Below are 27,149 nucleotides of genomic sequence, written 5' to 3'. Positions count from 1 at the left end.
TGTTTGAAATATTTTTGAAAAAAGGTCTATGAGATTATTATTTTTTTAATTTGGGAAATAAGAGATGACTTCTAATATAGCACCAAAACTTTAACATATTTTCTCAATTGCAGAATGATGTTGAAGCTTTAAAAGTACCCAAAAATTGACTGATGAGAGGAAGAAAAGATCAATCTTTCGTAATGTTAGCTTCCGAATTAAACCTTGTAAAGACGAAGCTAACTGTTACACCATTTATAAACCACCAAAGGTTAGGACAAATCTTGCAGATGAATCAAATAGTGATCCTCAGCCTCTTAATTGTGAATACAAGGAGATGCTACATGAATGGGTATCTGAAAGGAAACAATGTGAAAGTGGAGCATTTGACATGGTAAGTACAATTTTTTATGATGTATTTTTTTCATATGAATGTTGAAACTCACTAGTTTCTTGAAGTATTTACACAAATGCATTATGTATAGGAAAAATTACCTAAATACACATCTTATTTTACCATAATCTCTGAAATTTCCTACCATTTGAATTTTTTTTAAAAGTCCCCTCTCGAATACATCACTCCCCTCTTGCTGATACATCCCTATCCCCCTCTCGGATACATCCCTCCCCTTTCTGATACATCTCTCACCTACGTATCTAGATGTCTAGATGATGTGTCCGAAAGTCCAGTGCTATATCCAGATGTTCTATTCCCCTTCCTCTCTGATATATCCCACCCCTCTCGGATACATCCCTCACCTATGTATCCTAATGTCCAAGGATGTATCCAGAAGTCCATTGATGTATCCGAGATTCATAAATTTTAAGAATTTTTTGTAATTTTAAAATGAGTAGGGATATAATATAATTAGCGTTTAGCACTATGGGATTTAAGTAAATTATACTTATATATATATATATATATTCATCTATCTAGCTATATGTGTTTGTTGTTCAAAAGGAAGGTCTCAAAAATACCCCAACATGTATGATAATTTACTTTCTTTACGTCATGCTTTCAAATTGGAATTTACCGAATACCAATTTGGTAAATCCTCCACTTAATTATATTATCACTCATTTTCTCTTCTTTTTTTCAGAAAAAAAAGTGAAATTATTTTGTTTGTGTTAGGCGATAATCAAAATTGTTTTCTTGTTTCAAATTAGTATGAGATGAAGTTGTAACTATCTACCACATCCAAGACATATGCAGAGTTCTATATTGTATGATTTTCTTTTTAATTATTCAAAAATTGTCTAGCTTGTTCTTATCCTAAGGACAAATAAATCTCTAACGAAATGATAAATCAAGAAAATGAGAGCATGTCAATATATTTACTTTCTAATGTTTTAATAATTACTATACATAAACTTAAGAAAAATCTTATTGGATTGCAGTATTACACTCACAAGAACAAAGGTCGCAAGTATCGATCAATTGTGCAAGTAAGAAATTATATATTCCAAGGTTTTGATAAGCTGAAGATGGAAGTGGATCAAGAAACTAATGAAGTAATAGAGGTAAGCTCTTACTTTATATGCATTTTGTTGGATAATAATTGTTTGTTTGACCAAGTTTTAAAAAAAAACTAAAAGTGATATATATATATACACACACACACTAGATTGTCCTTATTGAACCAAAGGTTGGGGTTGTTGAGAAATGCTCCAAGAAAAGAAAAGGAGAATGTTCCATCTTGAAGAGGGAGTCTGCAACAAAGAAACAGAAAAGCAACAGCTTTGGCAAGAGGGAGGTCAATAAATTTCTCGGTGAAGCAAGGAACAACCTCCTGAAGAGGGATTTCAAACAAATAAACAAGGTAAGTTTATGTTAAACTAGCTATTATACAACTTTTTTTTTTGTATTTTATGTATCTTTACAACATTACTTTTAAAATGAAAGGATATTGGAATGTCAGAAGAAGAATCCTCCCAAAAATCAAAACTAGAATCTTCAATCTCAGAGGGAAAGCCCGGAGCAAATGGCCGAATAAGAAAATTCACACCAAAGGAAAAATACAAGAAATAATATTTTTTGAACAACCTGTATTGGTGTTGGCATCACAAGGTTCAATAAATTGAGGGAGGTCTAGTTGGAAATGACAACAGAGCTAGTAATGGTGCAAACGGTGGCAACAACGAAGGAGGGAGAGGTAGTGGAGACTATAATTTGGTTTTGTTACTTAAAATTATTTGTGCCCTAAGTGTTTGATGATTTCTTGAAAGAAATCACTTTGACTTTTGTTCTATCAGTAAGATTTGGGTTTTTCTTGAAACAAGATCTTAATTGGTCTAGTTTTGCTAGATTTGAGTAATTATGTTTGTTCGGATGGTTGTTACTATTGTTTCATAAAGAAAAATATTGTATCGTATTACATTTTTTTAAGAGAAAAAAAGCTCTGATATACCCTCAACTTTATCATTTAGAGTTGATATACTCCTCATTATTAAAGTGGCTAATATATACTCATACTATTATACAAATGCAAACATATACCATTTTCCTCTAATGAAAGTGAAAAAAAAAAAAGATTAATTTAAAAAAAAATTAATTCGAAAAAAATCGATCTAATAAATATATTTCATTCTTCTCACACGTATGATATATGACTCTTTTGATTCAATGATGATTTGATTTATTATTTTGATGGCCAAATTTATTTTCCACTAATTTTCTTGTAAAATTAATTATAGATGCCCCAATGGTTTTTTATAAATACAAAAATTAGATTAAAATCACATTATTTCTCAACTGTCATTCTTGAGTATTCTTTACTTTTTGTTCAAATTCCTTTGAGAGTATCGAAAAACATGATTGATGAGAAGAAGAATAGATCAGTCTTTCGTAATGTTAGTTTTCGAATTGAACCTTCTAAAGGTGAAGCTAACTATTACACCATTTATAAACCAGAAAAGGTTAGTACAGACCCTGCAGAAGAACCAACTAGTGATCCCTAAAAACTTAAACGTAAATACCAGAAGAGGCTATATAGATGGCTAGCTGAAAGGAGACAGTGTGAAAATAGAGCACTTGACATGATAAATACAACTTTTTCTATGTTGTATTCTTTTTATTCTAATGTTGAGATTTTCTAGTTTCTTGAAGTAAGTACACAAATGCATTATATATATATTCATCTATCTAGCTATATTTGTTTGTTGCCCAGATGAAAGGTCTCAAAATTACCTCCAACATGTATGACATTTTCTTTTCTTTATGTCATGTTCCAAATTGGGATTTGCTAACTACCTATCGTGAATCCTCCACTTAATTATATTATCTCTTATTTTATCTTTTTTTTTTTCCTAAAAAAAAAGAGTCAAAACATTTGTTTGTGTGTGATAGGCAATAAGTAAACCTATTTTCTTATTTTAGACTGGAATGAGATGAAGTTGTAACTACTAAACTATAACAATACTATCACATTCTAAACTTATTTGGATTTTATATTGTATATTGTATATTTTTTGTTAGTTATTTAATATTATATATAGCTACTTTTTATCTTAAGAACCAACGAATCTCTAACCAATGATATGTCAAGAAAAATGAGAGCTAGTAATATTATTACTTTGTAATGTCTGCACTTTGAACTTTGTAAAATCATATATATTGATTGTTCGTTACAAAAATCTTATAGGATTGCAATATTACTATCATAAGAACAAACAATATTGTTCTATTGTGAAGGTAAGAAAATATTTATTTAGAGATTTATCCAAGCTTGAAGTAGATCAAGAAATGTCACAACCAAACTATAGTGATTGGCACCCACACTAACTCTACGGTGGGAGAACAACTACTACAACCCAAACCAAGCAACTAAACAAGAAACTAAGAATTTAAACATACAAAACAAGTTAAATACTAAGGAAAGAATTAGGGAGTTCCCATAAACTCCAACAAAATTCTAACAACTAAACTAAACAAATGAGGAAGAAATAACCTAGAGCCTGAAAGTCAATGTATCAAAACATCTAACAATGAACCAAAGTCTGAACAAGAAGGGTCACAACCCCAACTAATGAACTAAACTAACTAGAAAAGTCTTAAGTCTGAAATGTAGACATACACGAAAAAAAACTCATGGCAGCCCGGAAGAATTGGCTCACCCTTGAATTCGAACGAGATCATTGATCTTCTAGACGAGGTCTGTCAATAGCCGCCTGAAAATGCCCTCTACTCAACAAAAATAAGGGCAAGTGCAATATTAGTACACAACCATAGTGTACTGATAGGATCACATGTCTATCCCACTAGGTATAACATAAGCAAGTCAATACCACAATATAATCATATGCATATATCGAACATATACAACATTATAACATTCTCAACAATATACATTTACAACAAGTCATTGGTTATCTCATGGAAAACAAACCCAAACAGTTAGCATACCAGAACGTGGTACCCGATCCAATAGTTGTTCTTGAGTTCATTCAAATTTTCATCCTCAAATTACTTGGCCTTGATCTCTTCATTGAATGTGGCCCTCACTTCAATGCTATCTAACACCCCCACCTCTTTCTGAGATGCCCAATAGCATAAGCTTAGAGTCTAAGGTCTGAATTTCCTTAGCCAAAGGTCGGTTTGCTACACTCAAGCAATCTAAACCACCCATACACACCGCTTTTCAACTCAAAGCGGCTGCCACCACATTAGACTTACCCAGATGGTATTGAAGGGTGACATCACAATCTTTAGAAAAATCCATCCACCTTTGTTGTCTCAAATTTAGATCCTTTTGAGTGAACACATGGAGCAAAATACAATGATTAGTAAACAGTTCACACTTAACGCCATAAAGATAATGCCGCCAGATCTTAAGAGAAAATACTGCCTCTGCCAACTCCAAATAATGCATTGGATAATTTCTCTCATGCACCTTCAATTGGCGTGATGCATAGGCTATAACATTCTTATCCTACATTAACACAATGCCCAACCCAGAATGAGTAGCATCACAATAAACTATGAAATCCTTACCTTCCATCGGTAATGCTAGAAACGGTGCGGTGGTCAAGAGAGTCTTGAGCTTTTGAAAGCTTTCCTCACATTTTTCAGTCCATTCAAATGGTATCTCCTTTTTGGTCAAATAAGTCAAGTGAGTGGCAATAGAAGCAAAGTTCTTCACAAATCGACGATAGTAGCTAGCGAGCCCCACAAAACTCCTAACTTTAGTTACAGAACTAGGTCCAACACAATTCTTAACCGCCTGAATCTTTTGAGAATCTACTATTACCCCTTCTTTTGAATCTACGTGTCCCAAAAATGCAACAGAAGTCAACCAAAATTTGCACTTAGAAAATTTAGCATACAACCTTTGTTTCCAAAGAACACCCAGAACAATACGAAGATGGTCGGCATGCTCTTCCTCACTTTTCGAATAGACCAAAATGTCGTCAATAAGGACTATAACAAATGAGTCAAGAAATGGTTTGAACACCCCATTCATCAAACTCATGAATGGTGCATGCACATTAGTCAAACCAAAGGACATAAATAGGTACTTATAGTGCCAATAGCGAGTCCTAAACTCCGTCCTGGGCACATCCTCATGCCTAATTTTTAATTGATGGTAGCCCAACCTTAAATCAATCTTGGAGAAAACTGATGCACCTTACAATTGGTCAAAAAGATCATCTATTCGTGGCAAAGGATACTTGTTTCGAATAGTGTCCCTATTCAATTGCCGGTAATCTATACACATTCTCATACTACCATCCTTTTTCTTGACAAACAATAGGAAACACTTCTCTAAATTCTGACACCAGAGGAATAGACCTAATGGATGGAGCCTCAATCTCAACATCACTAATATGAGCCAAATAAGCCAAACAACCCACCCTGCTCTACCAATTTTCTAGCTCGAATAGAGGATATGATCTTAGCTTGCTTAGGCTTGTACACCCTTTCGCACGCTAATATTTCTCTTCCCGGAATTTCTAGAGCTACAGACTTAGTATTACAATTAACCACAACATAATATGGGGACAACCAAGTCATGCCTAAGATAATATCAAAGTCAGTCATATCCAAAATCATCAAATCAGCCCAAGGCTGAAAACCCATAAACAAAATAGGACAAGCACGATAGACATGGGTGACTATGATTGACTCTCCAACTAGGGTAGAAACATGGATAGGGGCATCAAGTACATCACAAATCATATCAAACTCTGAGGCAAATCACACAGACACATAAGAATAAGTAGAACCCGGAACTAATAACACATTAGCCATCCGGTGACAGACAAGAATAGTACATGTGATCACTGCGTCAGACGCCTCTGCCTCATTTTTGCCTGGAAAGGCGTAACACTGGGCCCTTCATCTTGACAAACCACTTCTCTGCCTGGTTGCACATTACCCCTACATGCATTACCATTTCCTCTACCTCCACGACCTTGTTGATTACCTCATCGACTACCTTATGGACGCCCTCTACCATTATTACCATTTCCCACGGGTACCACTGTTCTAGTCTGCTGCTGCGCAGACTCAAACATACGTGGGTGGGGATAATCTCTCCTCATGTGCCCAAGTTCTCCCTAACATACACGATCAAAAGAAGGCCTGCTGCCCACTGAAGTTGTGACTCCCTATCTATCGTAAATCAAATTATGAGGTGGAGTTCCCGAGTGATTGCCTGTAGAGGTGGGCATAGCGGATTGAATTGGGTTGGCTGCAAGCGTTGGCCTTCTGGAACATGTGGCATAAGAATCTTGAAAGCTACCCGAGTTCTTGGCCCTTTTTGCCAATGCCTTAGCTTGACCGTCACGCCTCACCCTCTTCATTTTCTTAACATAGTATGTTACCTCATTAAAGCTCCTCCCTGCAGAAGTCATATGGAACAGATATTACTTGCAACTCAGAATTTAGTCCCTTAATAAATAACTGGATTCTCTCTTCCTCAGTAGTCACCAATTGAGTAGCATTTCTAGGCAAAGCATGGAACTTTGCCTCATAAGCAACCATAGTCATACCACCTTGCTTCAAAGCCACGAACTCATCCTTCTTGCGATCCCTCAAAGTCATATGCACATACTTCTCTAGAAACAGAGAATGAAATTGGGTCCAAGTAAGTAGAGGTAAAGTATAAGATCTACATTCAATGTAAGCTCTCCACTACTACTTAGCCTCACCTTGAAGTTGAAAGGACACAAAATCAACCCCTTGTTGATGAACAATTCCCAACTTATGAAGCCTCTCATAGCAATCTAAGATGAACTCATAAGCATCCTCATTCTCAAAACCAAGAAACACATAAGGCTTTAACTTCAAAAATTTAGTCAACATTTCATGTTCATTACCAGTCATAACAGAACCCAACAAAGGATGGAAGAAAGTATCATTACCTTCCGTTCCACCCGTCTTGGGGGCAATGTTAGCAATAGGAGGACGGGCGGGAGCCTGAGCTAGTTGAACAGAAGAAAGCACTCCAGGACCAACCAATCCCTTCAATAAATACATGATCTGCTGAGCTAACACTGGGTCTAAGGGAGGAACACATGTAGTTCCAGCCTGCACCTCTTCCTCTTGTCCAACCTCCTCAACATTCTCAGCATCCTCAACATCAACATTCTCCTCTATTTCTTCATATTGCGCATGAGGGTTCTCATTCATGAGAGCATTCTCAATAGGAGCTCCATTTATAGCAGGAGCTACTCTTCCACGACCTCTACCCCAAGCTCTTCCTCTACCCCTACCTCGACCGCGACCTCTCGCTATAGATTCCCCACCTGCAGAATTGACGGGAGCTACCGGTCTGACGCCGTTGAACATAGTATTAACCATCTGCGGACAGAAGAGTAAATGAGGTTAGATATCAATTTGAATCGACAAATACCAATTGGATTCAAGTTATAGCACTAAAGGACACAAAATAAAAATAGAGAGATTTCCTAAAGTCCTATAGCCTCTTGAAGATAATTGAATGCGTCCCGGTACCATTACGTGAGACTCTACTAGACTCATTTCGGTACATCGAGATCAACAAACCTAGACTCTGATACCAACTTTGTCATGATCTAGACCGTCGTGATTGGCACCCATACTAACTCTCCGGTAGGAGAACCACTACTACAACCCAAACGAAGCAACTAAACTAGAAACTAAGCTTTTAAGCATACAAAACAAGTTAAATACTAATGAAAGAATTAGGTAGTTCCCATAAACTCCAACAAAAGTCTGACAACTAAACTAAACAAATGCAGAAGAAATAACCTAGAGCCTGAAACTCAATGTATCAAAATAGCTAACAATGAACCAAAGTCATATTAAGAAGGTCAGAACCCCAACTAATGAACTAAACTAACTAGAAATGCCTAACTTCGAAAGGTAGACATAGACGAAAGAAAACTCATGGCAGCCCGGAAGAATTGGCTCACCATTGAATTCGAACGAGATCGCGGAACTTCTATATGAGGTTTGTCAATAGCCACCTGAAGATTCCCTGTACTCAACAAAAATAAGAGCAAGTGCAATAACTGTACACAACCACAGTGTACTGGTAGGATAACATGACTATCCCACTAAGTGTAACATAAGCAAGTCAATACCACAATATAATCACATGCATATATCGAACATATACAACATTAACACATGCTCAACAATATACAATTACAACAAGTCATTGATTTTCTAATAGAACCCAAACCCAAACAGTTAGCATACTGGAACGTGGTACCCGATCTAATAGTTATGCCGGAACATGGCAACAGATCCCATATTTTTTCCATAACGTGGCAAACGATCCGATTTAGTTATGTCGGAACGTGGCAACCGATCCAATCAACACACCACAATCACAATCAAAAGTACATTCTAAATAATCATACAATCAAGAAGTGATTCATGGCACGTAGCTATTCATCTATCTCATTTACAACAAGTGTGATCAATAATGCAACATTCTCACATACATATGCATTAGAATGAAGCAATACAACCATACATCACCTAATCATAGAATCACAACTATCACCTATCTGATCGATCCCTTTCTGAATTTGTTCTGCTTGTTCTTGGTCTACAAACAATCAATATAATACATGAATCAATAAACAATCACTAATTACCTGAATCACTAACAATTCTATGAACCCTAAATCATACCCATGATCCCAGGTATCTAAAATAGGGTTGTTTCCACCGTAGAATCTAGATCAAAATCCTCCCCTATTGATAATTACCCATTTTATTAGGTTCTACAGATCGAAAAATGTATCCGGGGAATGAAAAGCTTACCTTTTGCCTCAAGAATGGTGGAAACTGTTAAGAGTCTCCTAGGGTCTATTCCTTAGCTCTAAAAATAAAAAAGTGCAGAATAAAGTTGGTTTGGATTTTATTTATGACTTAAAGTCGCGTCTAGCCCGCCACAGCGGCCCTCACCTTGCTACAGTAGCCCCGCCAGAGCGACCGAAATCTCTTCCAAGGCAGATTGCACAAAACAGTGAGCTATTTTAATAATTCCAAAATCCCCATTTCAAAACACACCTTTAACCAACGACCATCAGAAAAAAACCGTTCACGCTAAGATCGATTTCGGGAGTTCTACTCACTCGAATTCAATTCCGCAATGTCATACGGATTCCTTAACAACTTATCTAACTACTTATGTAATCAAAATCATAACTAAATCACCCGATTGTTACCATATTTCCATACACTTCAATCGCTCCCATTTCGTCCAAATCTGGACTAGGTAGGAATATTCGAAGTTACTAAGAAAAAGTTTCTCGACCCAAAATTTTTCTGAATTGGTTTTTATATAACGACGGAACCCGATCGTTACAAGAAACCACTGAAGTAACATAAGTAAGGCTTTACATCATCTGCATTTTGTTGGACTACAATATCTTGTTTGACCAAGTTTCTTTTAAAGAAATGATTACCTAGACTTTCCTTGCATATATGAAACAAGTGTTTTTCACAACGACATCCTTAACTACATGACACTAACTTTTATCATCACGACAATTAATCGCCAAGACACTTATAACTAAATTGTCCTTATTAATCCATTAGTTGGGGTTGTTGAAACATGCTCCATGAAAAGGAAAGAAGAATATTCAATCTCGAAGAAGTATTTTACAATAACAAAACACAAAAGCAACAACTCTAACAAGAGTAAGGTGAAATTTTTTCTTGTTGATACAAGGAACAACCTAATTGGTGTTGGCATAGGTCATCACGAGGTTCATGCATTCGATAACAAATTGTGGGAGGCCTTGTTGGCAACGACAGTGATGGAGCAAGTGAAGGTGGCTTTGGTGCAAATAGTGGTTGCGTTGAAGAAGGGAGAGACCTTGGTAGAATTTGAATATCTCAACATTTGTTTTTCATATTTTATTAGATTTTTATGTAAAAGTATTTGTACCCCAAGTATTTAATGAATTTCTTGACACAATTTACTTTGTGTTTTGTTCTATCAATAAGATTGGGGTGTTTGGATACATGATATTAGTGGTTCTATATTTGCTAGATTATAATATGTAAGATTTAATCAAACTTTGTTTATTTTTATTGTGTATGCCAAATATAAATCTTAACAATTTGAAAAGGAGTGAGGAAAGATACCTGAATTTTCTATATCAAATAGACAGAAAGTAAACCTCAAATGGCAGATACTTTTATTCAATAATCAAATTCCTTCAAATCCACATAATCAAGATATGTTGGATTGAGGCAAACATGCTGCTGACTTTTATTGACAATCATTCTATCAAGGAAATAACAAAGTGGACAATGTTTTGTTGGTAAATAAATAGGGTTGTTAACTATTTTCTAGTTTGTATAAGTGAAAAAAATATTATTCCAAATATATTTATATAAACATTCCAAATTAATAACCAGATAATTTGGAACAATCTGGGTTTCGTGTAAAAAGTTATGATCATTTTAGTAACTTTATACAGTGCATTGACGCATTAGCTGACGAGAAAACATTAAAAAGGGTCCTTTTTGTCCTTTTACCTTTAAGAAAACCCTAAACGAATTTCTTGACTAATGAAAGGCCCAAACCAATATGATTTTTATCTCTTAATCTAACATTCTCTTGTCTCTCAAACCCTAAGGCAAAACCGTAAGGAAAAATCAAAGTAGAAAACTTCCATTCAAGATTCTTTCAATCTTTTTCAAGATTCTTCTTCAAGGTAAGTTCTTCTCCAAGAATTCCATTCTTTCAAACTCAAATTCCTCCATACGATTATGAATCACTAATGAAAATCTAAATTCTTGGCCGTAGAGATTTCAAGAAACTAATTAAAAAATCTCAAGAAAGGATTTCTTGATTGTTCTCCTTTAAACTAGGGTTTCAAGGATTCTGATCAAGTTCTTCTTCAAGATTCTTCAAGAACACTTTTCTTCCAGGTATGTAAGATTATTCATAGGGATGGACTAGTTCGTTCTCACGCCCCACATCTCAATTCAGTAAGAAATCATCACATCTGAAATATCTAGTCATAGTTCTTCATATTTGAATTAAGTTCTTCAACAATTGAGGTTTTGATTCCTATTTTTTGCATATGAATCTTATAATGTTGTTCACGCTTAGTATCACATGAACACTAATAATTTAGTAAAGTTATGTTTTCAAAGAAAATTGAATGAAAGTTCCTCATATATTGATTTTGGGCTTAAAAAATAAGTTCATTAGCATATGTTTTAAAAGTGTAAGTTTTGACCAGAATCCTAGAAAAGTGAACCAAATGTTTTTAATGTACTATTTGGCAGTCGAGAAAAAGAAAAAAATATGATTGATGTTTATGAAAAGTACTTTAGTAAAGTAACAATCCCTTTCTTTTTAAAGGGTGAATTGAGCATAATTTATATTTATTATTTTGGGAGTAGTATCGAGCACCGAATTGGGTTAGAGTATTTTATAACTCAAAAGTCTCATAAAACTACATAGCCTACATAGGATAGGATAGCATTGATTCATCGTGCGCCTCATCACTGCCACTGAGAAGTCCTAGATCCATAGGTATAGTATCATCCTATAACACGACAAGGTATAGGATGGCCCTTACAACCCATGATACAAACTCAAAACAAATCTAAAACTCGATACAAAGATCTCATAAACTTCTCAATTCAGCCCAATTCAAGAACTAAAAACAAATTCAAGAAAACCATTTAAGATTCATCAACTTTCAACTTTCTAGATCGAACTTCGCTGAAATAAACATGCTTGGCGTGTCGGTGAACGAACCCAACGCTATGAAAGAGTCACATACCTTGTAGGGATCACCCCTTGACCAAATCCATGTGAAAATCTCCAAGAATTGACGAACTTTGCTCTTTCTCCTCTTTTCTCTTCTTGCGTTCATTCTCCAAAAACCCTTGCGTAAATCTCCAATTGCATAAACTGAACCAATTCAGTTTTGACCCTTAATTAAATCACCAAAACAAATTAAAATAATAGGGTATGGAAAAGACCAATACACCCTTTAAAAATCCGGATTGGACATTTCCTTATTTGAACAAACCAACTTCCAAAGGGCATATCTCACTCATACAAACTCAGAATCATGCAAACTTGGCGGCATTAGAAATATTATTCCAAGATGTTTCCTACTATAACTGGAAACACACCTAACTCATCATGAGCTAGGAGTTATGGTTGTTTGAAGTTGACAAAAATCCAACTTAACATACTTCACAAATTTTCCAGATTTTTATATTCTTTCCAAAAATGACTATTTCCACTTTTTAACTTCTTTCTAGTTAGGGGGTGTTACACCAATGAAATCAAGATATATTCAGATGCTTAATTTGAAAACTAGTAAAATTGAAGATTAAGAGATCATCACAATCAAATATGTGCCTATATACCTCAGCTTGGTATTTGAGCATCCCAACAAGTTTGTAGGGCATTTTTGTGAAATTTGGATATTTGATTTAGATCTCGATAGGTTTGTGCACTTAACCGGATAATGGTAGGCACCTGATTTTTATGAACTTTGATGTTGGAAGCTTGAGTGTCGCAACCGCGAAAAGGTGATGGGGTTGTGTTTGCTTCAGGGTTGTTGTGTGATTGCGTAGAGGAGGATGTTGGGCAGGGCACTGTGATCATGAGGGGTAAGGTCTTCAATTTGAAAAGAAATGGCATAGTGGGTTTGTGGGGTCTGCGATGATGTAAAAAATCAATAATTTCCCTACCTTCGTAAGGTAGGGGTAAGACTGTCTACACACCATACACGCCATTATAGCCAGACTCCACTTGTTGAATTTATTATACTGAATTTGTTATCGTTGTTACTATTACATGAAAATCCCTAGGTAAGAATCTATCTAATTGACAATCCTATTTATAATTAACTAGGTAATGTGCGCGTGCTTTGCACGGTCATAAATAATTGAATCAATATAAGGAATACTGCTTTACTAATATATGAATATTAAAAATATTAAAGAGATAGACTCTTCAAAAAACTAATGGTAAGAGTATGCTAATATGAACTAGAATACTCTACCTTTTCACAATAACGTTATCTTGTTCCATCCCTTTCTTGTAGATTTATCATTCAAACCGTAGACGTGTGACATTATGTAAAGACATAAAATGATACAATTTATCCAAACATTATATTCATTAAAATAAAACAGTACCATACAATACAATACATTATGGAACAATACATAACAATCATCCAAATAGACATTGTAATATAGCAAAAATTGAACAGTTAAGAACTTGTTTCCAGAAAACCCAAACCTTACTGATAAAACAAAACTCAGTGATTCTATCAAAAAATTCATCAAAACACCTACGGCACAAATAGTTTTAACTTACAAAACTAAATTATTATCCGAAAACATGAAAAACCAATGTTGGGATATTAAAATTCTGCCACTATCATCTCTGTGGCCTCTCTCTCCTTTGTTGCTGCCACCGTTTGCACCATTACTAGCTCTGTCGTTGTCGCCAACTAGACCTCCCATAATTTGTTGAACCTTGTGATGCCAACACTAATTTATGTTGTTCAGTAAATATTCTCACTTGTATTTTTTCTTTGGTGTGAATAATATTCCTATTTGGTCCTTTGTTCCAGGCTCTCCCTCCAAAATTGAAAATTCTATTTTTCTTTTTGGAGAGGAATCTTCTGAAATTCCAACATCCTTTCATTTTAAAATTATTAATATTGTAATAATACATAAAATATTTATTAAAAAAAATACGGTAAAAAAAATAATATAGTGCAACAACAAAATTAGTCACCAAATAGCTTATAGCTAACTAGTATTTTTTGATAATTTTTTGTTAATCCTTTATTAAATAAGATTGTACAATGTTAACTTTTTAAATTCTAATGATGAGATTTATCGATTTCTAATTCCTACATTTTTTATAGTAGTTTTTTCTGTAAGATAAAATTGTTGTCTAATAGCTAGCGTAACATTAACTTACCTTGTTTTTGTGTTTGATATCCCTATTCATGAGGTTGTTCATTGCTTCACCGAGAAACTTTTTGACCTCCCTCTTGGAATAGTTGTTGTTTTTCTGTTTCTTTGTTGTAGACTTCATTTTCAAGATGGAACATTTTGCCTTTCTTTTCATGGAGTTCTTTTTAATAACCCCAACCTTTAGATAAATAAGAAAAATTTAATAAGAATAATGTCAATGTCTGTGTGTTAACATGACAATAAAAGTTTGTGTTATATAGTTAGGATGATATTGTTTTCTCTTATGCCTGTAATACTGCAATCCAAAAAGTTTTTGTTAAGAACTAATTATATATATGCTTTTAGAAAGTACAAATTAAACTACAGACATTACAAAGTAATTATATTACTAACTCTCATTTTTTTCATTAATCATTGGTTAGAGATTCATTGGTCCTTAATTAGGATAAAAACTAGTTATATATAAAATATTATACAACGAAAGAAAACTATAAAATATAATATCCAAATAAGTTTGAATATGATAGCATTATTGTAATTTAGTAGTCTAGTTTGAAATAAGAAAAAAAGGTTTAAGACGCAAAGACATTTACATTATTCTTATGATAACATTCTTATTAATCCAAAGGTTGGGGTTATTAAAAAGCACTCCATGAAAAAAAGGCTGAACGTTCCATCTTAAAAAGGAAGTCTGCAACAAATAAATAGAAAAGCAACAACTACGGCAAGAGGGAGGTCAAAAGGTTTCTTGGTGAAGTAATGAACAACCTCATAAATAGGGATGTCAAACACAAAAATAACAGTGTAAGTTAATGTTACACTAGCTATTATATGATTAACATTTCAAAGACACTTCTTCCAAATCTAAGTGCCAACGATCGTTAGTTAGTATATAACCCAACTAAATGAGTTGAGGTCGATCCCACAGAGAGTAGTTTTTCCTTCGAATTCCGTTACCAAAGTATGACAAAAATCTCTTCAACTGAGCACTTACTGCACCATTTTGGTTTAAACTCATTCAAATTATATTTATCAATCCAATTCAACACTTTACACGAAAAGATCAAATAATGTGGTAAAACTTGGGGAATTGGCCAACCAATTATTGAATTCACTTTAATGGATGAATATTGATGCTCACAATGGGATAAATTGTCATGGGTAGGTAGGACTAGATGTAAAGCAATTTTCCCTCGAACTTTAACACTAGATGGATGATGCCCAGCCCTTGTCCTCATCAAATCCACTCTCTCAAGCTAGATGCAAAGGATAGATTCCATGTTTCACTTTATCAAGCTGAAATAATGGCGACCCACTACTAAGGATGCTAAACTTGTTACTTTAGTTTTGTACTTCTCTCGTGCAAGCACAAAACACTGAACTAGTGACAATAATCATGCAAGATAACCTCAAAACACAGCAGCAATTTAGACCCACTTTAACTTAACACCATTATTCACAAATCAATGACACCCACATAGTAAAACTCAACAATTGGTCTCATAGTCAAAACCTCAAGAAGGGGGTTTTAGCCAATCATAGCGAAAAGATGAAAATCAGTGTCCATCAGGTCTTTCATAACTGGGTCAAATGAAAATTGAAAGTTAAAATCAACTAAGAATCTCTTCTATTACAAGACTCCAAGAAAATCTTTCTAAAAATAGCTGAGAAATCGCCTCCAGCAGTGGTATTTCTCTCAATCTATCGTTCCTCACATTTTTGAATACCTTCTCTTTAGCAAAATCCAATTTAAACAAGTTTGATGTGTCACTGTTTAAGACTAATCGGCGAGGTAAGTCGGGCTTCGCCGAACGTTTGGCGACTCACCGGTTGTCCTTCTTCTCTCCTTCATTTTTCTCTTCTTCTTGGTTCAGCCACTGTAATTTTAGGTGATCCTGGTTGAGATCGTTGGATGATTCCACGAGTCACCCTTTCTCCTTTCATATCGCCCATCAACACTTGTTTGAATCCATCAGCATTTTTGGTGATCTAGTAATTTCTCGCCGAATGGAATTGATGCTCGCCGAAGTTATCTCCATTTTAGCTCCAACATTCTGTAACTTTAGGCACCAGACTGGCAACTTGGCTATTCGCCGAGTGACCTCGGTGATTACCAGGCTTTCATTTCTTCCTTCCTTTAGCTTGCTTTGTTCCTTTTTGCACATTAGTGTCCATGCTTTGTTCCTCAATCCAAATACCTGGAAAGCCAAGGATTTACATCAGTTATTGGTTCAAAATATGCATTTGAGGACACTAAATCTATTAAAATAAAGCCCTAAATGAGTCCAAATTGTGGACTCATCATTAGACAATGGTTTTTATTTTACAAAAAAAACACTTCAATAAATATAGGAATTAGAAATTGATAAATCTCATTATTAGAATAAAAAAATTTATCATTAAATAATCTTATTTAATAATAGATTGACAACAAATTATAAAAAATACTTGTTAGCTATAAGCTATTTGGCAACTAATTTTGTAGTTGCACTATATTCTTTTGGTCGTCATTTTTCTATATATATTTTATGTATTCTTACAACATATATAATTTTAAAATGGAAGGATGTTGGAATGTCTAAAGAATATTCCTCCCCAAAAAGAAAAATAGAATCTTCAATCTTGGACGGAGAGCCAGGAACAAAAGACCAAATAAAAATATTATTCACACCAAAGGAAAAATACAACGAATTTATTTTTTGAAAAACCTAAATTGGTGTTGGCATCGCAAGGTTCAACGTGGGAGGTCTAGTTGGTGACAACGGCAGAGCTAATAATGGTGCAAACGGTGGCAACGACGAATTAGGGAGATGTCGCGGAGATGATAGTGGTAGAATTTTAATATCCCAACATTGGTTTTCCATGTTTTCAGAAAATAATTTAGTTTCGCTAGTTAAAACTATTTATCCCCTAAGTATTTGATGAATTTTTTGAAAGAAATCTCTTTGTGTTTTGTTCTATCAGTAACATTTGGGTTTTCTGGAAACATGATCTTAATTGTTCTATATTTGCTATATTACAATGTCTACTTGGATAGTTATTATGTATTGTTTCATAATGTATTATATTATATGGTACTGTATTGTTTTAATGAATATAATGTTTGGAAAAATTGTATCATTTTATGTCTTTATATAATGTCACACATCTACAGTTTGAATGATAAATCTACAAGAAAGGTATGGAACGAGATAAAGTTGTTGTGAAAAGGTATAGTATTCTATATCATGTTAGAATACTCTTATTATTATGTTTTTTAAGAGCCTATAGTTTTAATATTAAGATATTAGTAAAGGATTATTCCATGGTTTAATGCAGTTATTTATAAATAGGATAGTTAGTTAGATAAATTATTACCTAGGGACTTTTCTTTTAACAATAACAACAATGATAGCGAATTTAATTCATAAGTGTATTCTTGCTAGAATGGTGTGTATGGTGTCTAGACAATCTTACCCTTCCTTACGAAGGTAAATAGATTGTTGACTTTCAATCATCGTAGATCCCACAAACCGCTTGTTCCTTTCCCTTTCCAAACGCAGACCTCAACCCTCATGATCACAATGCTCTGCCCAACATTCTCCCCAAATCAATCGCAAAACAACCCTTGTGACCCTTCATAAGAAGATCCCCATCACCTCTTCACGATTGCGAAACCCAAGCTTGCAACCTCAAAGTTCACAAAAATCAGGTGCCTACCATTATATGGTTAAGTGCATGAACCTATCGAGAAGAAAATCAAATATGCAAATTTCACCAAAATGCTCTGCAAACTTGTTGGGATGCTTAAATACCAAGTTGAGGTATCTAGGCACATATTTGATTGTGATGATCTCTTAATCTTCAATTTTACTAGTTTGCAACTTATGTTTCTGAATCTCTCCTGATTTCATTGGAACTTGTTCAAACTATCCATTCAAGTAATAAATCACCCTTCGGATGTATACGGACTTTCAAACCTCGATTCTGAGCTCGTTTATCCCAAATGTTAACATTGATCAATTCTGAAAATTTTAGCTTTCTCGTTTCTGATTTTCTTCTCTAATACACATCTAATTACCTTGAGTTACGTATTACCCATCCTTCCAAGTCATGATATACATTTAAAGCCTACACCAAGTCTCACTTAATTAAGGGAAAATGGTCCTAATATAAATCTACCAAACTGATTGTTACAAGAAGCGATTTCCTTGATGACCTCCTAACTATAGGATACTAACTTTTATCGTTATGTTAAGATGCCAAGACAATTTACTTTATTATTACTGAATTTCTTTGTTAATCCAAAGGTTAAAGTTGTTTAAAAATGCTCCAAAAAATAAAAAAAGGAGAATGTTACATCTGGAAGAGGGAGTCTACAAAAAAGAAATTGAAAAGCAACAACTATAATACGAACAACCTAAATTTGTGTTGGCATAGGTCATCGCGAGGTTCTTGGACTCAAAAAATTGTGGTGATGTTTGTGGTGGAGCTAGTAATGGTGAATTTGGTGATGTCATGGGATATGACGAAGGTCATGGATCTGGTGCAAACAGTGGTGGAAACGAAAGGAGGGAGAGGCCTTGGTAGAATTTAAATATCCCAACATTTGTTTTTCATGTTTTGTTAGATTTACAAGTAAAAGTATTTGTGCCCCCGAGTGTTTGATGAATTTCTTGAAAGAATTTACTTTTTGTTTTTGTAGAATTTTGTAAATCCTTTTTCTTTATTGGTGTTCAACTACGTATACATTCACTTCAATTTTCTTTTTGCTTGTTACGTTTTGCAATCATTTATAGATTAATTGATTGTACTTCTAATTAATAGTCACTAACCATGCCATTACATATTACATAACCCTATCTATTAAGATTTTTCATATTATCTCAAATATTGATTAATACGACATTCTAAGTAATATTTTAGCAATTTCATGGCGAGTAGTTAGCCTCACAAAACAAAGGCCACAAAAGCAAAGTAAGACACATTCTTCTTCAAATTTATGTTGCTTGAACTTTTCAAAAAATACTAACAAGCACATGTCAGATACTTTAATAATAATATATATTTGGAGAACTTCATACGAGTTACATAGTTTTACATAATTATAATCCATGCATACATATTTTAAGCTAACAACGGAAGTCATAACAATGACTAGTGCTCACTTCGATATTTTTGTGGCACATTCATCGAAAAAACTCTTACTTATTTTTGGTGTCTGCCTGAGCCGCCAAAAAAAGTCTGTCACTTAAAATTTCATTTCTTCTTGTGGTTATTAAAAGTGGAGCTAACTATTGAAAGAGGTTTAATTGAATCTGTTTAGTTGCGATATAAAACTGAGTAAATAAGATAAAACAGTTTTGTATATATACACATTGTTAAATTCCCTTAACATTTAGGAAACTTTTAATGTTGTAGTAAAAGTGATTTAAAAATTAGTTTATGCCACAATTCAAATTTAAAGTAAAACATTTTTTTTTGAATTTTCTTGTTAGAATTAATAGAATTTCTAGTTTTGTCACTAATCGAAGTTATGCTATTTTTGTGTGCAGTAATGACAGTAGATACTACAAAGATTAGATGCAAGTTGATGTTAATTGTTTTTTACGGAGTTCTAGTTTTTGCATTGGATATGGTGAGGTCACGGATTCAGAGCAAATGGTGGTGGAGGAGGCGGTAGAGGTGGTGGTGGAGGAGGAGGTAGTGATGGAGGATCTGGTTTTGGCACTGGAGAAGGTGAGGGTCATGGATCGGGTGAAAATGGTGGTGGTGGTGATCAAAATGGTGGTAGTTTTTTTGGTGCAAGAGGAGTATGGGGCCATGGTGGTGGTGGCAATTGATCCCACCATTTGCTCAAATTACTATTTTTCATGTATGTGCTATTTCACCAATGGTTCTTATTGAAGCATTTTCCTTGTGCCAACTCTTTTATTATTAGATACATTTTCATAATGTTGACTTGATGTAATTCTACTCATGTCTTGACCAATTCAACCATTTATAGTAATGAATATATTTAATATATCGATGATCAAGAACATCTATGATTCAAATGATGAAAGTATAATTTCAAAGTAGGGATCGAGAGAGATTAGGTGCTAGGCAATTACCCTAGCCTACAACAAAAAAATTGATAACCAATCCATTCATCAATAATAGGATGCACATACAACACACAAGTATACAACGATCCTACTTCTAAAGACCCACGCCTTCAATTCATTGACAAAAATATTGTCCTTTTTATATATTTGACTGACACTAGGTAAAAAATATTATTGATGTAACACATCCTATCCGAAAAAAGACCGAACCAGTTGATTTCCAAAAGTTTCAGGTGCAACCTACGGTTGACACCCACAGACCATCTTGGTGGTCCGTGGATGGCCACCTGCAGCTCTCCCTAGAATCACCCCAAAAATTCCTCAGGACCCCCTAGAACCCACCCTCTGAAGTCGATCAATGGACTGACATGATGGATCGTGGATCAGTCCACGGATCGTAGATCACTCCATAGGTCAAGACCCTCCAAACCCCCAGAACCCATCCTCTTAAGTTGATCGATGAACTGATATGACGGATCATGGATAAATCCATGGATCGTTAATCAGTCCGTAGGTCGAGACCCTCAGGACCTCCAGAACCCATCCTCTGAAGTCGATCGACATACTTAGAGGATAGATCGTGGATCACTCCACGGATCGTCGATCAGTCTGTAGGTCGAGACACTTAGGACCCCCTAGAACCCATCATCTGAGGACGATCGACGGACGGACAGGACGGATCGTGGATTAGTCCACGAATCGTCAAATTTTGTCTGTAGGTGGCTGTAGCGTATTTTAAGTCAGGGGTCGTTTGGACTTTTCCTCTTGTGCCGGACCCCTAAAGTATGTCGTTTAGCCCCTAAGCTACGTAGTTTTGGTCAGTTTTAGTCTATGATGAGTCCAAGGTTTGACTCATTTAGGGCTTTATTTGGATAGATTTTTTGTCCTCAAATGCTAAATTTGTGCCAATAACTGATGTAAAATCCTTTATTTCTAGGTATTTGGATTGAGGAACAAAGCATGGACACTAACGAGTAAAAAGGAATAAGGCAGCTGAAAGAACGAAGAAAACAAGGAATGTTGATTGCCTAATCCATTGGGTTAATCGCTGAGTGGCTATTACCTCACCTAAAGTTCCAGTGTGCCATGCCCTGAAGGATAACATCAAGTCAGCGAGTGGCCGAAATGTACCGCGATGTAGTGTTGGATCGACTAAAGTTACAAAACTTGAGGATGCTGAATGCCAAAGCCAAAAGGCGATGAAACTGACCAAAGGGCGGATCACCGAGTAGATCGGCGATCCTGACTTACTACGCCTAATGGCCCTTCGCAACATATTTTTAGCGATTATAAATACATTTTCAAACATTATATTTAGTATCAAATTTTATTCTGAACATTCATTAGAGTAATTTTAGAGTTTGAACTGAGAGTATTGAGATAATATTTTCCTTAGCTTTGAATAATTGAAGTTTTCCATTTTTGAGGAATTGGAAGTCGGTCTTTGATATTCATCAATTTAGACCTTTGTAAAGATGAAATTAATCTTACCCAGTTGATGGAAACACAATTTGGCAACAAATTCTATCTTTTTATGATGTATTGCTAAAACCTCAATTCAAGGGATGTGATTATGGGTTGATTTAGCTTATGGTTATTGCTAATTGATAGTTTAAATGTTGTTTAAAAGTGATTTCAATAATTTTGATTTAATTTAAAGGGTCGTAGTGGCAAATGCAACTCTACCTTCGTGTTTTTTCTTACTCGAGAGAGGTTTTAAAACCAAGATTACTGAATTGATGATCTGTGGATATTGGGTTGTCATGGGTTCAACCCGAGAGAGTGAATCAAAAACCCTTTTCCACACATTCAGCTCGAGAGAGTGAATGGACTAAAGCATAAACTGTTCTTAATTGTTGCTTGTTGATGTTCTAGAGAAACCAACTTGATTCGGGGTAAATTGTTTGAGAGAAAGTTTATCCCCACTAAAGTCTAGCTTATTCATTGATTTACAGTTATTTACTATCACTTGCAATTACCCATTTGTCTACCTTAGCCTATAATTCAATCATATCCCAAGAACCCATCTCAATACTTGTTACACTCCCTATGGGATTCGAACCCAACTCATTTAGTTTGGTTATATTACTGGCTAACGATCGTTGGCATTTAGTATTGGATAAAGTGTCCTGATGTGTGAAATCAAAATGGCGGAGATGCCGAGGAGTAGTATTAGTTAAGAATTTTTAGTTAAGTTGAATTTTGTTCTTGTTAGTTATAGTCGAATCTACTTATTTTCAATTTTGGTTTTCGTGTTGCTTGTTGAGTAGAGAAATTGAGTTTATCTGGTAGCAACATGGGCCAAATGGTTCATCCTCCCTTGAGATTGATGAGTCTCAGGGATGATATCCTAAACTTCAAGAAATTGGAGAGTGAGACCATTTATGAGTTGTGGCAAAGATATATGGACCTATTATAACAGTTCCCAAGTCATGGAATTCTAGATAAGATGCTTCTGGAATGCTTCTACAGGTGTCTTGGCCCTGAAAATAAAAGAGTGTCTGACCAACTCTCTTCGGGTTGTTTGATTGGACAATTCTATAAAACAACAGCCCAACTCCTTGATTATATGGCCAAGACCAACAAGGAGGCAGAAAAGGACAAACACTTGGCCACATTGTTGGGTCAGCTGAATATCTTCGTCAAAAAGGTCAAGGAACTGGAAGTAGTGTCTTAAAGGAAGGATAGGTACATCCCACCTCACGAGCGTCGAAGGATGAAGAAGAAAGAGGGTGGGCAAATTGAATAGGTCCTCTTACTTATTTTACACAAAGTCGAAGAGCGCGACAGAGTGTTGGTGGACATAAGAGAGAATGTCTTGATGCTAAATTAGATGACAACCTCTCATTCCATGTTCATTCAGCCACTAGAGTCACAAATAGACCAAGTGTTGTCTTGTCTCTACCTAGAGCCAGAATAGGATTCACCTTATTAAAATGAGGCAAACCCACTACTGGAACCTAAGTGGGAACTTGAGTCAAGCCACGACGTTAACTAAGGCGCTATTTGGGAGGCAACTGAAGTGTTTATCGCTATACTTTTGTTTAAAAAATTATCATGTGTTAATTTTGCAGGTTGAAGTGTGGAAGGTGTTTGAGAAGTGCAGGTTGGCGAGGTAAAAGTCCAGTCGGCGACTAGCCGAAGAGGTCGACAAGCCCGAATTGGACCACCGTTCGACTCAAGACATTTTAAAATTAGATTCTGTAATATTCAGCGGGCCCAGGAGCATATTGGCGAATCGCTAACCAGGTTAGCAATCACGACTTTGTCTGATGTTTGGACCCCTACATTAACTGGAGGTCCTGTAAAAATCGGCGAGTTAAGTGCCCACTCAGCGAGCAAAACTTATGTCGCCGAAGGGGAGAGAACTTGATGGTTTTTAAAGGCCAAAGGTTTAAACTTTCAAACTCTTTCACTTTCCCTTCTTTATCAAGTTTCCAAAATCTCACCGGCACTTTAGCATTCTATATTTTTTCATTTTTATTGCATTTTAGTCGTTGGATTTGTGTTCGGAGTTGATTTCTTTGCCTCCTAGCATTCCAAAGTATTTATTAGGCATCTAAGTTCGGTTTTCCAAACCCCGAATACATTTTTAGTGATTTGTACTCTTTTGCAAATGATTTTTATCTTAGTGTTGTATGTTGGGCCTCTTTAATCATAATTGTGTGTGTGTGCCTTTATTAATTTGAATATCTTACCCGTAATGCCTATATTGTTGAATTCCCAAGTTTTTCATGGTTTAAAATTCATTAAAATTGTGGGGTTGTGCTTGCGTGTTGTTGGGTCTAGTCGGGTGAAGTCTAAGGAACCCGCATTTGAGCCAAATGACGTAATTTGCCCAATGATGGAGCGGTGGATGTCATTCTTAAGGGAAAATGTCGTCAAATGGCCAAATTTGGCCAAACTGGGAAACGTTTGAGTATCCCGAGGGTATGGGTGTTATGGGCCTTAGCTTAATTATAAGAGTGCATGTTTTGATTTTGTTTTCGGGGGCTGTGGGGTTGAATTTGGAAAGTTGGGTTGAAAGTAGACATGTTGGGTCATTTGGCAAGTTGGGACGAGCTCACCAAACCACTCGGTGGTTCACCGAAGTTCCCCATCTCACCTTTAATTTCATGCTGAATCTTGAAAAAGGTTCTGTAACTCTTGGCGAGAAGCCTTAGTTTGCCGAGTGCACTCTGTGACTCGCCGAAGGTCTTCCTTGATCACCATTTGTCTGTGCCCCTAATCATTAAATGAACTGTAACTTTTGACGGGCTAAGCCATGCGCTCCAAATGCTATCGGCGATTCACCGAAAGGCCCTTCCCATCGCCAACATGCCATTTGTCTGAGAACATTTTGAGTCAATCCTTTCGGCGAGCCCGATCTGGCACGCCAAAGAGATTTGGCGACTCGCTGAACGGTTCGGCGAATCTTTCTGCAACTCTTTTCTTTTGTGCTTTTGCTTGTATTACTTCTAAGTTTTCCTGATGATTTACAGATACGGCAAGGACAAACATCGACATGCCACCTCGCAATAGAACATGGGGTATTGTAATAAATTAAGGGGGAGCGAATCCTCCCAAAAAGGGAAGAGCAGAGCCTGCAATGGGAGGCTAGAGCAAAGGAAAGAGGCCCACATCTAAAAGAGTGGTTGCTGAGTCCCGGGCTACTTTATTTGAACCTGAGGATGATCAGCCACTACAATCCCGACGGACATAGCTCTGTGCTAGATCTCGTCTTGACTCATCTAGAGTCCCAGCAGCTACCACTCCTTCTCCAACAGATACAGTGCCTGCCCCGACACCTCATGTGGCTCCAGTGCCACCTGTGGTCCCTCCCCCAGGCTACTCAACAGACTGAAAGTCGATGGGTTACGGAGTATCCTTGAGGAGAAACTACTCTCCACAGAAGGTTTTGAGGGCAAACACTCCTCAGTGAGGGACACTCTACACTATCACCGCTTTGAGCAGTTCACTAGACCCCAAGACCTGTACATACCTACATGGATCCGTGAGTTCTATACAACATATAGAGAGCTAGAGCCAAAGGGAAGAAGAAGGCCAGCGAAGTCAGACCGGTTAACTCGGTCATGGTATGGGGAAAAGAAGTCGGATGCAGTAGCGAGTACATTAATACTATACTTGACAGGGGGTCAAACTCCGACTACCCCAACCTGACAACCACTACAACATCATTGGATGAGCTCAAGGGCTGGCTAGCACCCCTCATGACTCCACCCCGAGGTGCATAGAGGCAGGAGTCCCAATCGAGAAGAGGGACTTGAGTGTAGCTGCACGTTATTGGTTTGGATTCATCAGCAACTCTATTATGCTCTCCCAAAATGAGTTTGTTCTTCATCATCCTAAGGCGGCCTATCTTGGGTGGATTATTTCTGGGAGGAGCATTGACATGGGGATTATTATTGAGCAAGAGATGGCTATGAGGGATAAGTAGAGGCAGAATTCCTACCATTCCCGATCCTGATCATTGAATTATGCCGATGTGCTGGAGTGGCCCGGGATGATACGATAGATATTGAGGTTACCCATTATTCCTCCGCTAACATCCGGCGTATTGAGGCTTAGTACACACTAGAGGAGGCCGTCAGGAGGAGAGCAGCTTCGGTGGATAAATCCCTAGGGGTGGACATTGATTCGATACCTGCAGAGGCATTTTTACCTACTTCATCCTCCGGGCCTTTAGGTACATCTACTCCTACTTCTTCTTCACAGGTTTCGAGTTCTTCGACCTCTTCCCAGCCCACCAAGATTACTCAGTCTATGATCCTGAAGATGGGGCACTTTGCCCATTCGGTTGATGTGAGAGCTACCAGATTGGAGGCTTCTATGCCATGGTTTATTGTGGCTGCTAATTTAGCTGCATTGACCCCCCTACAGACGTCCATTGACGCTCTAACTAAGAGAGTTGAGGCTTGGGAGAGCAAACAAGGGGAGACCTCTGTGGTTACGACTTTTAAAGTCGAAGTTACATATTTAAGAAGGACGTGGAATATCTAAAGTCTACTGACTTCACTTCACTACTAGAGGACACTGATGATGTTGATGTCCCAGAGACTTCTGAGATTCCTCCGACTACCACCGGAGATGTATAAAGGGATGGCGCATGAGCTGATAAGTCAGAGGTGGAGCCCGATGAGAAGCAGATTGATGTGAGGGATGAGAGCATTTATGGAGACTTGCCAGATCTAGAGGAGAAGATTATACTATCGGTGATCCAGACATCGCTGACAGAAACATCTATGGTAGGCTCAAGAGGAGCTGGTGATACTGTTATTATGACTCCGGGTACTGAGACCGAGGTTTAGAGAGATGCACCGGGCACTGACGCCTCGACACATAGAGCAACTGTGTAGACAAGATCTTTTTTTAGCTCCCTCTCTATCTTATTTTTATTGACTTTTGGATACATTATTGCTTGCATTTGAGGACAAATAGCTTTTGTTTTGTGGTGGGGTGAGGCCCACCTTGTGTGATTATTGTTCTGTTTATATATTTGGGTTTTTGAGCTATAAATTTTGTTTAGCACTATTGTTGTGGATTATTGAGCTTGTGGCACTTTATTTTAACTATAAATGATTTTTGGACCCTTTCGAAAATTTTTGTGTGCCACCTCTTGTTTGTGTTTGAATGTGGCTGTTCTTTTGAAAATTTGTGTATCGTTCTTG

The 27,149-nt window shown here is 36.3% G+C and overlaps 1 protein-coding gene and 1 pseudogene across 1 annotated transcript in view; one reads left to right on the top strand and one right to left on the bottom strand.

The window, feature by feature from the left end:
• The window catches only part of LOC125829084 (uncharacterized), a 1,125,066-nt gene that overhangs the window by 694,267 nt on the left and 403,650 nt on the right, over positions 1 to 27,149 (bottom strand). The gene's annotated exons all lie outside the window — the stretch shown is intronic.
• LOC125829032 (uncharacterized) lies at positions 317 to 2,191 on the top strand (annotated as a pseudogene).

Source organism: Solanum verrucosum, unplaced genomic scaffold (assembly GCF_900185275.1).
Source record: "Solanum verrucosum unplaced genomic scaffold, falcon-dt-bn FXZP01000007.1, whole genome shotgun sequence".
Taxonomy (NCBI): domain Eukaryota; kingdom Viridiplantae; phylum Streptophyta; class Magnoliopsida; order Solanales; family Solanaceae; genus Solanum; species Solanum verrucosum.
This window is presented reverse-complemented; position numbering and strand designations above follow the sequence as displayed.